The sequence below is a fragment of the Symphalangus syndactylus genome, chromosome 18 (genome assembly GCF_028878055.3).
Source record: "Symphalangus syndactylus isolate Jambi chromosome 18, NHGRI_mSymSyn1-v2.1_pri, whole genome shotgun sequence".
Taxonomy (NCBI): Eukaryota; Metazoa; Chordata; class Mammalia; order Primates; family Hylobatidae; genus Symphalangus; species Symphalangus syndactylus.
The window spans coordinates 26836995-26851962 of NC_072440.2; positions in this window are offsets into that span (position 1 = coordinate 26836995).

The following is a 14968-nucleotide window of genomic DNA, read 5'->3' on the forward strand; positions in this document are numbered from 1 at the left end:
CAGCTGCATCTCATGGCATCACATCTGCTTTCCAGGCAGCAAAAGTGGGGCAGACAAAGGGGAAAGGGCTCAGGCCAGAGGACATTCTCCCTTTTTCTTGGAATAGTAGTAGTTTACCCAAAAGGCTCACCGGGAGACTTACACTTACCTCTCAGTGGCCAGAACTGGGACATGTGAACTTCCCAAGACATAAGAGAGCCTGGGGAGGGCAGTACTTTTATCTGGCACACTGCCACCCCACAGCAATGTGATTTAATTAGTAAGGAACAAAGGGAGAGTAGACGTTGGAGGGGGAACTACACAGATTATTCTCTGTAGTAGGTAGGCTTATCTACTACAGCAATGGTTCCCAGCCTTTTTGGCACCAGGAACTGGTGTTGTGGAAGACAGCTTTTCCATGGATGGGGACTGGGCCTGGAGGCGGCGGGGATGTTTTTTCACCTCAGATCATCAGGCATCAGATCAAGCTTGTCCAACCTGCGGCCCAGGATGACTTTGAATGCAGCCCAACACAAATTCATAAACTTTCTTTAATTATTTGTGATTTTTTTTTAGCTCATTAGCTATTATTAGTGTCTTTTATGTGTGGCCCAAGACAATTCTTCCTCTGATGTGGCCCAGGGAAACCAAAAGATTGGACACTCCTACACTAGATTTTTGTAAGGAGTACAAAACCTAGATCCCTCACATCTGCAGTTCACAATAGGGTTCGAGCTCCTATGAGAATCTACTGCCCCCTCTTCCACGGCTCCGCTGATCTGACAGGAGGCGGAGCTCAGGCAGTAACGCTCACTAGCCTAAGGCTCACCTCCTGCTGTGCCGCCCACTTCCTGACAGACCACAGGCACTGGGCCATGGCCCAGGGGCTAAGGACCCCTGTACTACAGGGAATCATACTATAGGCCATTCATTAAGTGATGAGCTGAGATTGTGCTAAGGACCTGCTTTACAGTCATCTCATTTAATCCTCATGACAAATTGAGGTAAATATAGGGAGATTTCTTAACATCTCTGAGCCATAGGTACTCAATCTGTAAGATAAGCATGACTAACATTCTTTCTAATGGAAAAATTTAATAATATAAGAAATTTAAGAGTAAATACCAGGCTCAGTGCCTGGCACATAGTAGGTCCTCAGTAATTTTTAGTTGCCATTTTGAAACATTATGGGGAGAGATACACACATAAAAATCTGTGTGCTTATTCTGTGCCAGGGACTGCGTTAAGGGTTTGCATGCCTCTCACCTTGCTCATCCCCCCGGCAACCCTGTGAGAGCAGGTGCTATTATTACTCTCATTCTGGAGATGAAGAAACAGGTCTTGAGAGATTATATAACTTGCCCAAGGGAGTGGTGGAGGTGGATTTCAATGCACACTCTGACCTGCTCCTCCAGGTCCAGGAATGTAGAGGAAGGTGATTCACGGGGCTGAGCCTGACTGTGAGAAACCCAGGGCTGCCCTGCATTCCATTGTATCCAGAACACAGGACTCTGTAAGGTGGTCCGAGGAGACCTGCAGCTGGTGAGACCCGCCCTGGACGTGAGGACTGAAGAAGCCAATGGAAAGAGTTGATTGAGACTCAAAATATTCCTTGACAGCCAGTTTCAGAAGATAAGTTGTAGAGAATTTAAAAATAAAGGGGGGCTCCTGGGTGGTTGTTACACTTGATCATTCATTGAGCTGTACACGGATGCTTTTTGTACTATTCTGTTTGTAAGATGTTTATTGACTAAATGATTGAATATGCCCATGGATCATGGCCAGACCATGTATAAAAATGGAGCTCTGACCCACAATCTGCAGCAACCAGCCCAGAAAACCAAGACATTTTCTATAGTGATCAGCCCAGGAAGCCAGCCTGCTGTCTGTAAGTCAGACCTGTAGGAAGTTAGACCACTGTCTCTGGCAACTGGTTTAGAAAGCCAGATCACAACGCCTGTATTATTTACAGTCAGCCCCAAATGGCCAGGACTTGACTAATAACTGACTACTTCCCCGATTTTTGTCCTTGCTTCTAACTAAGGACCAGCCAGAGCAAGCCAAATCTGCACCCCTACCCAGACACCACAAGATGCCCACTTCTGGTTGTCCCACTTGCAGCTTCCCCAGGCCAACAGCCTCCAATCAAACGTGAAGACATCCCTTTTTTCCCCACAATGAAACTTTCCCTTTTCTCTGTCTTCCTTTGAGTCTCTGCCAAAATGCAAGTGACAGTGGCTGACTCCCTTGTTATAAAGCAAGCTCTGAATAAATAGCCTTTGCTTGTTCACATTTGGCTGGTCATTGTTTATTTCCACAGACAAATGTTTGCTCGATAAAATAATTAAATGTTTCAATAAAAAGGTTCACAAAAATGAAGTGGGGACCAACATTGTGGGTTCTAGGCAAGCTGGGTTTTCAGAAGGTTGCTGTTATCCTCCTGACTGTCTGAGTAAATAAAATGTACACAGTGCATATAGCATGAGAAAAATGGATTTTGAGTTAATGGGGTTGAGATTAGGGAGTCTGGTTTGCAAAAGGAGAACAGTTGCTTTGTTTGGGAATATTTTGAATAAAGTGAGAACACTTAAATAAGTTTTACAGCCATATTCATGGTGCACATGAATGTATGAATAAAAGCAAAAACTTAGCAGTTAATTCCTGGTCCTGCCTGTTACATACAGATCTTAAGTGCTTTGCCTGTCTGACACATACTCAGACTAAGCCATCTGTCCTGCATTTGAATTTAATCGTAGACAATGAATTTTAAAGCTCTGTTATATGTCAGACATTGGACAACCACATGCAAGACCTAACTTTCAGAGGCAAAAAAATGTACATTGAGGCATGACGGTGAATTAAAAGCAATTTGACTAAGTAAATTATAAATCTACCATAATCTTGTCCAGCTCTGCTTACAGCGCAGCTCGCTTTGTGAGTGCTGGGGAAACCAAATGAGACAAAGTTTCTGTCTTTCTCTCTCTGGTCCTGTTTCCTTGGCAACCATAATCTTTATCTCTGCAAAGATGGGGGACTGCAGCAAGAAAACGCAGTTGGAATTTCAGCAAAGACTCTCACTAACCCTTTTCTTGTGTTATCAGATGATTTGTTTTGTTATGAAAAGTTATTTTACACCCGCTTTTTAGATAACGTGGAGAGTGTTTACTGGATATTCTAGAAAGGCTGTGAGGATTTTTTTGTCCATGAGATATGCTAATATTGTATCCACAAAGAAGATGAAATCAGTCCCTTGGTAGACACAAACTAGGCACCTGCAAAGTGGGAACTAAAATCTCTCTCTCTCTGAGGCTCTAATGAACACATATGAAAGCTCTAAATTGCAAATACACCTGCCCCACTCACCCACCCACATACATTCTGGCCAAGGCATTGCTGCCAGAAGAAACATTTGCAGAGAACAAATTTTGTAATTTTGAAATAATTTCTATACTCTGAGGGGAAGGAAAGGAGAAAGGAAAAGCAGAAGATAACCTTGCGGGGATGTGTCTGGTAGTGGTGACCTCTTCAAAGCCCTTTCTGGTACTTCCACAGGGTCCACCTATTCAAGAGATGCGGGGCCAATCAGCACCCGTTTTCAAAATGGGAATGCCTAAACTGCATTTTGAGGGCTGCTAGTCATTCACACATTCGTATGAATCAGGTCCATCTGAAGGGTGGGTGGGGGGTTGGGAGTGGGGCTCAGACCTAGGGGAATACCAGGAATTAGGAGGCTTGTAGGTGTGGGAGAAGAATGAGAAAGGCAAATTTTTACTTCAAAGTGTTATGGCTAGAGAGGGGAAGAAATGAATAGGCAGAGCACAGTGGATTTTTAGGGCAGTGAAACTATTCTTACGATACTATAATGAGGAATGCCTGCCATTAAACATTTGTCAAAACCCATAGAATGTGCAACACCAAGACTGAACCCTAATTAAATTGCAGACTTTGGGTGATAATGATGTGTCAGTAGGAGCCTAAGAAATGCAGGTCGCAACAAATGTACCACTCTGGGCTGGGATGTTGATAGGAGAGGGAGGTTGTGCCTGTGTGTAGCTTCGAGGTATTTGGGAACTCTGTACTTTTTGCTCAATTTTGCTGTGAATCTAAAACTACTCTTAAAAAATAAAGCCTATAATGCTCTCCCCTCCCCCAAACACCCTACAAAAACATTAGAAACAAAAGGAGTCTTTTAGGGTTGTCAGATAAATTGTTTGATAAAACATAGAATGTATTTTTTTTTAATGTTATCTCGAATGGACTCCATGTACTGGAAAGAGAGAAAACTCTTTCTCTCTGCAATATTATCAAATATACATTTGGTCCCCTTCTCCTTACATACAGCTCCTAAAATCCTTGGAATTGCCAGAGCGATGGGTGTCTTTTGTATGCTAATAAGATGACCGGTGGCCGGGGGCCCCTAGGTAGCTTCAGGGTGAGAGCTGCATAGGCATGATTAGAGGACTGAGATTTTTAGCCCCTCCAACTCTGTGGGAGGCCAGGACTGAAAGTTAAGTTGATCACCAATGATTAAGGATGTAATCAATCATGCTTATGTAATGAAGCTTCCATAAAAACCCAAAAAGGGCTGGGCTTGAGAGCTTCTGGATAGCTGACCACATGGAGGTTTCTGGAGGGTGATGCATCCAGGGAGGGGATGGAAGCTCCTTGTCTCTTCCCATATATCTCACTCTATGCTTCTCTTCATCCATATCCTTCCTAATGTACTTATAATAAACCAGTAAACATAAGTAAAGTGTTTCTATGTTCTGTGATCAGCCGTAAGTAACAAAGTACCAAACTCAGGTAGGAAGCTGTGGGAACCCTGATTTCTAGTCAGTTGGACAGTGCTGACAGGCATCTGAAACAAGGGCAGTCTTGTAGGACTGCACTCTCAGCCTTTGGGATCTGACACTATTGGTATGGACAGGAGACAGAAATACTGGGTAGAAGAGGGCAGTTCCCCCACAAAGGCCCCACCCTCAAGCCTGGAAACCCGTGGCCCTAAATGGAAGAAGGTATTCCTCTTTTTGCACTGAAATGTTGCCTTTTGGCTTGCCACACCCCCCTATCCTGTACCCACACAAACTCCAAATCCCAGGCTCCCCAAACACATGAGCAGATGAACAGAAGAGCAGAGGGGCAGAAGAGTGGCGTGGCGTGGCGTGGCGTGGCGGAGAAGGAGAGAAGAGAAGGAACGCCTCAATGTCGAGAGGAGATTGGCTGGGGACAATTGGAGAGGAGATCAGCCACAGGATGGGCAAATTCCAGGGGAAGATCATCTTCCTATTCCATCCTCTTTCCAGCTCCCCATCCATCCTGCTGAGAGCCACCTCCATCACTCACTAAAATCCCCCGCATTTGACATCCTTCAATTTGTCTGTGTGACTGGATTCTTCCTGGACACCGGACAAGAACCCAGCTACCAAGAGGGCACTGAGCTAGTTAACACTTAAGCTGTCTGTGGGTGGCAGAACTAAAAGAGCACTGTAGCATGCCCACTAAGGCTTTGGGAGTTGCAGGCTTTCACCCCCAGATGCTACGGTGGGGCTGGAGCCCAAAAGCACTTGCCCCAGCTCCTGCACCTGCCCATCTGCATGCTACCCCTCCTGTAAGGGATTTGAGCACTTGACCTCCTGCCGAACAGATGAGCCATACCCCTGTCGCACATCCTGCTGGGGGTGGTGGGGGGAGTTGGGGGGCAGGGGGAGTGGTCAGGCAACTCACCCGTCTATCTCCATGTAAATTGTGTCAGATTGAATTGTATTAGTGGACATCCCACTGTTGTCTGCTGCAGAATCTGCAGAATTGCTTGCTTGATATGTGGGAACCCCCACCCCTACTCCACATCTCGTGTTGAAAGTATTGAGTGACTGACTTAGTGTGGGAAAAAGCCCATTCAGTTTTCTCGCTGTCTCTAACATTTTCATGCCTGCATTCCTTGTTCCAGGACCCAGAATCAGGCCAGCACCAGTGGAAGCTCAGAGAATGGAGTCCTGAAGGCTGACCCAGAACCCAGCTACCAATTATAACATCACTTCTAGGAGGATATGAGTCCCACATTCTCAGCAACCAACTCACAGCTCACTCATAAGTTAATGCTAGTCTGCATTTTGGCAAATACCTATACATAGATATCTGCACTCCCAGTATAAATACTGAATCAGAAATTTTTATTTCTGTAATATTTTACTTCTTAGAATACTTAGTGTTCAAAATTTAATTACTGCAGTATATTTTTATTTTCCTTTTCAGGTGTTTCCTTGGGGCAGAAAGTTAAATGTCCATACGACTAGAAATTTATTTCTTCATTCATTTATTTCTGGGGAAAAAACAACCATGAAAAGGGTAATAATCACTGACAGAAATGTGGAAATGTTCAAAGAGATAAACCAAGCCATTTGGGAAGAACAATGGCCTTTTCAAAGAGTTCCACTAGAGCTGATTGGAGATAGCTGGAGGGAGACAGGGCCTTCCTCTTGCATGGCAGTAGGTTGGCCTTGCTGGCCTGGGCTAGGGCAGGGTTCCTGGAACTTTCTGTGAAGAGGCAGCCTTGGGACCCCTGGGGTACAGAAGGCATGGGGTGGGGCGCAGAGGCACGATGAGGTTGTGTATATGCTGCTGGGTGCCCTTTGAACCCAGCAAACTGGAGAGAAGGCTGTGAGGAGGAGGAGTCTAGGGCAGTGACTGCTGGCATAACCTCTGGAATGGCACTCACAGGTTCTCCTGCTTTCCAAGAACCAGGACCAAAGGGAGAGAATCCTGGAGTCCCAAGGTCCCTGAGTGGGCACTGCTTGTGCTTGGTCATATAACATTCAGTGAGTTACACAAGGCTGGGTGGTGAGCTGTCATTAGCAGACGTCTTCCTACCTCTGAGAACAAGGGATAGGCATGACGCCTCTCTTTGTCTCTAAGGATGCTGGTACATGCCATCTCAGAACCAGACGGGAGAGGGGCTGTCTTGGAAGGGGCTGCTGGAAATGCACCTGGACACCAGGGGCCAGGCATTAGCCCTCCATGAGGAGCAGAAAGAAGGGGAGACAGAGAGAGGAGACCACCTGTCCATCTTCCTCTCTCTAGGCTTAGCCTACATACACAAACTCTTACTCACAGGTGGGCCTAGAAAGATATCAGAGTCTACAATGGGCATAGCATTAGTCTCTGTGAACTGTGGTTACTGGGTAGAACCTACAAGAAAAGTAAAGTAAGACAGGTTAAAGGAGAGGAGCAGCTTGTGCCCAGCACAGGAGCCCCACTACCCACTACCAAATGGGAAACATCAGGGTTTAGAGAAAATGTTTTCTTGCTTTTTTTTTTTTTTTTTTTTTGAGACAGGGTATCACTTTGTTACCCAGGCTGGAATGCAGCAGTGCAATAGCAGTTCACTGCAGCCTCAATCTCCCCAGCTCAAGCAATCCTCCCACCTCAGCCTCCCTATTAGCTGGGGCTATGGTAGTCACCACACCCAGCTAATTTGTGTGTGTGTGTGTGTTGTGTTTTGTTTTTTTTTTTTTTTTTTTTTTGGTAGAGATGGTGGTTTCCCTATGTTGCCCAGGCTGGTCTCAAACTCCTGGGCTCAAGCGATCCACTGCCTCAGCCCCACAAAGCGCTGAGATTACAGGCGTGAACCACCGCACCCAGTTTAGAGAAATGTTTGCTTTAGTTTCCTTTGCTTTCCTTCACTGAGGTCTGGCCTGGGTTGTGATCTGGAAGTGTTCCCTACCTTCTCTGGCTCTCCCTGCTTTATTTCTTCACTAGAGTTTCTCCCTATAAATCTCTTGCTCACTGAATCCTGCCTTGACATCTGCTTCTTGGAGGACCCAAACTAAATCAGGAGGGTTACAACTACAGACAAGGATTGAAATCATTCCTACCTATCACTCATCCTTATGGCCCTATGGTTTCCTGTGTGGGCAGGGCAGGTGTAGGGGCAGGTGAGGGGAAGACTTTAGAGGGGACGAGATTGCCCCAGTGACCCATCTTTGAGCAGCTCACTTCCAGAGGGATTGTTTCTTCCCTTTCTTTTTTATGTTTGGGGAGATGACTAAATGGTTTTGAAAACGTCTCAGTGTTTGGCACAATCTGCCTGAGCATAGTGATACGACTGCTCTGTTCACAACTATGCTGCAATTTTAGACAAAAATTTCAGAGCATCTCAGCACCTAACAACGCATAAAAACTTGGTGGTAATTTCAAGATACGTAACATCTGCTTATTTCATTTTGTTACAAGTCTCCTGGGCAAAAACTCTTCCTCACTCTGCCCCATAAATGAGCTAATATCCAATTAGAACATTCTGCTTAACAGCAGTAGCAATTACCCTGTGGCAATCCATAAAAAAAGCCTTAAAGGTATGTCGCTTCTCCATGTTAACAAAACCAAACCATTATTTTTCTTTGTAGCTCGGATGGGCTATTTGCTCTTTGTAGCTTGGATGGGCTATTTGCTAATGTCTTACCAGCTCTAACAGCTTATTCTCTGAGAAGGAAATAGTCATGGTTTCTTTGAGAAAAACTAGTCCTCCTATCTTGGGGTTTTAAATAAAAGGATTTGGGAACCATTTAAGGTGCATTGTAAAATAATGTGGTTCTACAATAGCATTATGCCCCCAGCACTTTCCAATCATTTTAAAAGCATGCCTGCTTATTACATCTATTCAAGATTTTCCAGTGGAGACCTTTGAGCATTGTTATGAAATAGATACCAAGGACACTGAGTTCCACAGCGATTTCTCCTCTCATTATTTTTTTTCAAACTGCTAGAATGTAATTCAGGAAAAAAACAGGTTGATTGAATACATCTGCAAGAACCTTCTGGCTTTGGAAGCAGGAGAAGCCTGCACTGGTCACCTTCAGTTTATTATATATCCTGACCCCTCTTTGGCACATGTCTTTCTTCTGGTCAGTTTTCTGTTTCTTCTATATAGTTTTGGAAGATGCCTAAAGAAAAATGCCTTGGAAAAGACCACAAGTTGACATCACTATTGTAAGGTATATGGGTGTACTTCGGTCAAGAATTAGGCTGAGGCTGACGTTCAGGCTTGCCTGAGTCAGTGAGATTGTTGTGCAGGTGCACACCTCCACTTGTTATATAACCCGTTTGTGTAAGCTCATTCTTGGCTCGGAATTTACTTACTATGGTCTGTAAAAGGTATAACTGCCCTGCTGACACTGTACAGGCACTCTTGGGCTCACCTTGACATGGCTTGGGGGGTGCGCTGGCGCCCAGAGAAAGAGAACCAGAGCTGTCTGTCTTGCAGATGGACAGAGGGGGGCCAGGGCATGGCACAGCTCCACATGGCTCGCGCTGGTGGCCAGAGGGAAAGAGTTAAGCTGTTGACCCTGAAGGCAAGGGAGAGCCTGCCGTGCAGCCGTGTGTGGGAGCAGCTGAGCGGCAGAGCTGGCTGCTGAGAGGAGCTGCAGAGCCGGAGCAGACAGCCGAGATAAAGGCGGACAGTGTAATAGAGCTGCCGATGAGAGAGCTGTTGAATAAAACTATATTTCACCTGCTTACAGCGCCCCGAGTGTTCTTTCAGCTATTCGCCCATCCACCGACTCCCCTCGGACCTCAGTACGGGCCTGAACCTGACCCTGGACCTGACAATTGGCGTAGTTGTGGACCTAACAACTATCTTGATGCCATCTGCCAGGACCTGAGAAGAGTTTGGACCCCTTAGTGGGGCAAGCATTGCAGGCTGTAATCCTCATCTAGCATCCCTTGGCCAAACCCTAAGAGTGTAGGAAATGACTGACAGTAGTCTGAATGGGTAGAATGTCTGTAGCAACTTAGCTTTCTGTGTTCCAAGCAGGTTTTCTCTGAACCCTGTCTCTGCCCCAAAGACAAAGCTCTCACATCAGCATGGGATCAGAACTGGTTACCAGTCTGGGGTTTACAGCTGATCTTGAATCCTGATTCTCAGCCTCTGCTTAATTTTCTGTGGTGACAATTAAAGCTCATTAAAAAGCTGACACATTGTTTCCAGCTTGTCTCTGTGATTTAATTAAAAGTCTTCAGGAAGGAGGAGCAGAAACCGTATTAGTCACAGAAAAAAAAAGTCTGGGGCCTCCCTTTTTATCTCATGAGATTATTTATAATTTGAGAGTTATTCAGTGACTTCCACGAAGAGCCCCTTCTGTTGAAATGTTAAAAGAAGATGAAGTTAAACCTAATCAGTATGTTGTCCTTCATCCAGAGGAAATATTGACGAGCTAAAATAGAATCACTGACAGCCACCTGCCTTCTTGTAAATTCATGTTAGAATTTAAACTGAAGGAGAAATGACAGATAATGAAGAACAAGTTTTTTCAATGCAGAAAAAGTTGACTGGAGACTTTTTATGTTTCAGCCTGATAAATATAATTTCAATCTTCTTTTTACCCAAATTAAAATATCTAAGTAACTCAGGCTGTTGCTTTTATAGTGTGGTGCATAAAACTGTATTGATTTAAACAGTAATAAGTACTCAACTTGCTTTTTAACCTTATTGTCATAGTTCATGATAGGAATATCTTCCAGGGAATTAGAAGGAACAGTTTTGGAAGTGAGGTTTGGGTCTTTACGTCCCACCTATTTTGGGATGGTGCCCAAAAATGCACCAAGAGCCCAGCTGAAAAAAGTTGACATATTAGCTTGCTATTGGAAGGTAATTTTTTTAAATAACACAGCTTTTGAAAAATTAAGAATCAAGGTAAATCCTTGGCTAAGCCTTTATAACTAATGAATTTTTGAAAGACTGTATACTCCTGAGAAGTACTAAATGTATTTAACTGCTTGAAAAGATTAATTAGCTTATTGCTATAGGAAACACCCTGTTCCATTTTATATCCATGAAGGCCATGGGTCAGCAACCAATAGCAGGCTAATGGGGCTAGACCAGATTGGTTACCTGTTTAACCGGTGGTTCTCAACACCTGAAGGTGCTCAACCTTTCACTGTCTATTAGACTCACCCAAAGGACTTTGAAAACTAATGGCCGGGCACTGTGGCTCACGCCATTACATAATCCTAGCACTTTGGGAGGCCAAGGCAGGTGGATTGTCTGAGGTCAGGAGTTTGAGACCAGCCTGGGCAACACGGTGAAACCCTGTCTCTACTAAACACACCACACACACACACACACACACACACACACACACATTAGCCGGGCCTGGTGGCGTTCCTGTAGTCCCAGTTACTCAGGAGGCTGAGGCACGAGAATGATTGAATCCAGGAGGCGGGGGGTTGCTGATCTTGCCGAGCTGAGATTGCGCCACTGCACTCTATCCTGGGGGGACAGAGCGAGACTCCATCTAAAAAAAAAAACAAACCTATTTATGCCCAATTTCAGTCCTGGTGCCCCCGCCCCAGGTCCTGACTTAATTGGTCTGGGATCAGGTGCATGCTTCTGTAAGCTTTTGAAGCTTCTTTATCCCAAAGCAGTTCAAGCAGGTGGTGCTAGAATCACAAAGTGTGGAGAGAGAATTTCTCTGACTCAGACTTACTTTTGGCAATTACATTGCCATTGACCTGAGTTTATGGGTGGAAAGTTCAAGTTTCGTGCACATGAGTGTGTGTGTGTGTGTGTGTGTGGGTGTGTGTGTGTGGCAGTGAAGGGCACAAAAATTGTTTAAAATTTAGAATCTTTGATAGTCGGAGTTGGGGAGGTCCCTATTTTTGTCCCTCTCTATACCACAGCACGCAGGGACTGGCATTTTGGACTAGTTATCCATGGCTCAAAGGCTGTGGAGTCCCAATTTCAGTAAGTTTTTAAGGAGAGCTTTTCAGAAATGATATTCCATACCCCGATTCTCCCTTATTTTGAACCAGGATAGAACTCGACTTTTTAGTTTTAACTAGTTTTAAAAAGTCTTATTTATTTATTTTTTTACTCTGGGGAAATAAAATGTATTCCTCATTACTAATAAATGCCTCATCTAGCATGGGGCTGGATCTGTAAGTGGGAAGTATGCTTAATGTAGCTATGAATGTACTTTTACAATTAGAGTTGGTGCCCACTTGAAGATTGGCTTATGTTTAAAAGCCGATAAATAAGAACTGATCGTTTGAAATCTGGGGAACATCTTTCTCCAGAGAGGATGTCATCTTTGATGGGTGAAATTTCTATAATGGCTTTCAAAGTTTTGTGGTTCAAATGTAGCTGATCGCTAATATTATACTTGTTTGGTTGCTGAGCACAGGTGAATTTGCTCATGGATGGAGCAGGGAGGATCAGTCATACTGTACTTATTAATTTGCAACTTGCCTTTTTCTCTTAATATGATATTGAGTTTGTTCAATGTGAGTATTTTTCTCATCTTGTTTTCTTTTTCCCTGAAAGGGGGTTAGACATGTAAAACATTAGGGATAAAGTAGGCACCTTGGCTAAGCTTCTATTTCCATTCAATTACCAGATATATCCAACCAGAAAAAGTCTTTGTTCTTGTTTCATATTCTGTTGGCCTTCTCAATTCAAGCTGCCTAATAAACACTTGTACTTCACTTCTAACTTCCTTCTTTGGTTCCCTTACCAGTTTAGACCAGGGAGTCCAAGTATGTTTGAATGGATGGAATCAGTAGTGTATTCTCAGTGGCTTGGTGAGGGACAGAATTTCTCAATCTTCCATAACATTATTTTACAGAAGTGGTCTGTTGGCAAACAGCTCAGACTGGCCAACCACTTTTTTTGACAGGGTCTTGATCTGTCAACCAGGCTGGAGTGCAGTGGCATGGTCATAGTTCACTGCAGCCCCAAACTCCTAGGCTCAGGTGATCCTCCCACCTCAGCCTCCCAAGTAGCTCAGACTATAGGTGTGCACCACCATGCCTGGCTAATCAAAATTTTTTTTTTAGAAACAGGGTCTCGCTTTGTTGCCCAAGCTGGTCTTGAACTCCTGGCCTCAAGCAATCCTCCTGCCTCGGCCTCCCAAAGTGATGGGATTACAGGTGTAAGCCACCACATCCAGCCTTTCAAACCATTTTTCTTATTGTCTTTGCAATGCATTTGATATTCCCATTGTGGTTTGTAGACTTGGCATGGCTGAACTCCTCACAGTGATGTGCCAGGATCTACAGTAATCAACACTGTCTTGGGATGTAACAGCTGATACATTGAGCAGCAGCGCAGGTGCGTGACAGGATATTACGCTAATTATATGTGGGAGAGAAGGTGACCTGTTTATCTCAGGAAGAAAATGAACATGCAAAGCATTTACTCAGGTTGACTGGGGTACCTTACACAGCCTTCCTGTCTTTAAAAGCAAAAGTAGTATCTTTATAAAAGCTCTCTCTGAAGTACAAACGACATGATGAAGTAGTAAATGTACCATTTATTATTAACTCGATTTTTAGCCTTGAACTGACTGTGGAATAGAATTGTACATATTTGTGTACTAATGAAATGAAAGTTCGGTGAATGAAAGCATTTCTTTCTTAAACCAATATCCTCTTTCTTGGGAATTAGTGCTTTTTAAAAAATGTTGAGGCAGGCGCCACATCATGAAAGTAAGGCAAATAGTATCGCGGCTGCAGTAGGAACACCCGGTCTAACCTTATTTTCCTAGCTTGCAATTACATAAACCTATGTCATTGGAAGCAGAATGCATTAGGTTACGTAGTGTCTTTAATCTGGAATACCTCTGTACTTGAAAAACATTATTGCTTTAATCATCCCCACACCCCTAAGAAGAATTAAAGGTGGGAACTCTGACCAGCATCCCAGTATTACAGGTAAATGAATTAAGGAGATGCTGAGTGACTGTACAGCCTCTGCAACACGTGGACAGCCTGAAGGCAGCAGGCTAGTGCTGAGGAGGTGGGACCAAGCTTTCAGACTGTGATCTGTGTTGAATGTCAGATGACCAAGAAAGCTGATGACCTAGTGGCATACTGAAGACTTAGATTAACAATTGATTTGAAAGGAGTCACAGTACCAGGTAAATAGCCCTCATTCTGCTTGATCGAGTATAGAATAACACTTTTCTGGAATGAGAGGAAACTAAGTGCTTTCAAGGGGTTTTGCATCCTTGGTTTGGGGCAGCCTGGTCAGAAAGTAAGAACTTGGTATTCATTGGTCTTACTTTTGGATTCTCCTCCCCTCCTGTCCCTTAGGCCAGCAAGCACTCGCTCACACACAGACACACAGACACACAGAGCATACACATACACACATACCACACACACATTCAAACACATGCACATACGCTCCTCAGCTGCACTCTGGCTCTGTGAATCTTTTTTAGTTGATGGTTCAAAGAGAATTACAACATTGGGATATTAAGAATAAAATTTAAACTCTATGTCATCTAAAAAATTTCAAAGAGCAGGCTAGGCATGGTGGCTCATGCTTGTAATCCCAGCACTTTGGGAGGCCGAGGCAGGTTAGAGAGCAGCCTGACCCACATGGAGAAACCCTGTCTCCACGAAAAATACAAAAATTAGCCAGGCGTGGAGTGGCGCATGCCTGTAATCCCAGCTACTTGGGAGGCTGAGGCAGGAGAATAGCTTGAATCCAGGAGGCGGAGGTTGCGGTGAGCTGAGATCGCGCCACTGCACTCCAGCCTGGGCAACATGAGCGAAACTCCGTCTCAAAAAAAAAAAAAATTTCAAAGCGCAAAGTGCCTGATGTTATTGAGCCAGATTGTTATCTTCTTGGATACCTAGTGTCTCTCAGAGAGAGCTAAATACACCCACGGCCACTTTGCTGTGAGGCCTGAGTAATGTAGTCTATGGCATAGACACACTGCTCTGATGGCACACACGCCTTGGGCTTTGCTGGCTGCATCACATATAGCAATTACTCCCCCAGGGATACATCGCATGGTGGGTGGACAATCTAGAAAAAAAGTGCTGATGTGCAATGATGCTGTACAGGACCACTTATTTTATTCAAGTGGGTGCAAAACAGTTACATAAAGTATTATTTTGAGTCTTGGTTAATTTCAGGATCTAGAAAAAGCAGTGTTCCTACCCAAAAGGGGAAGATCTTAAGGTAGAGGGACCCTGAAGGGATCACCTA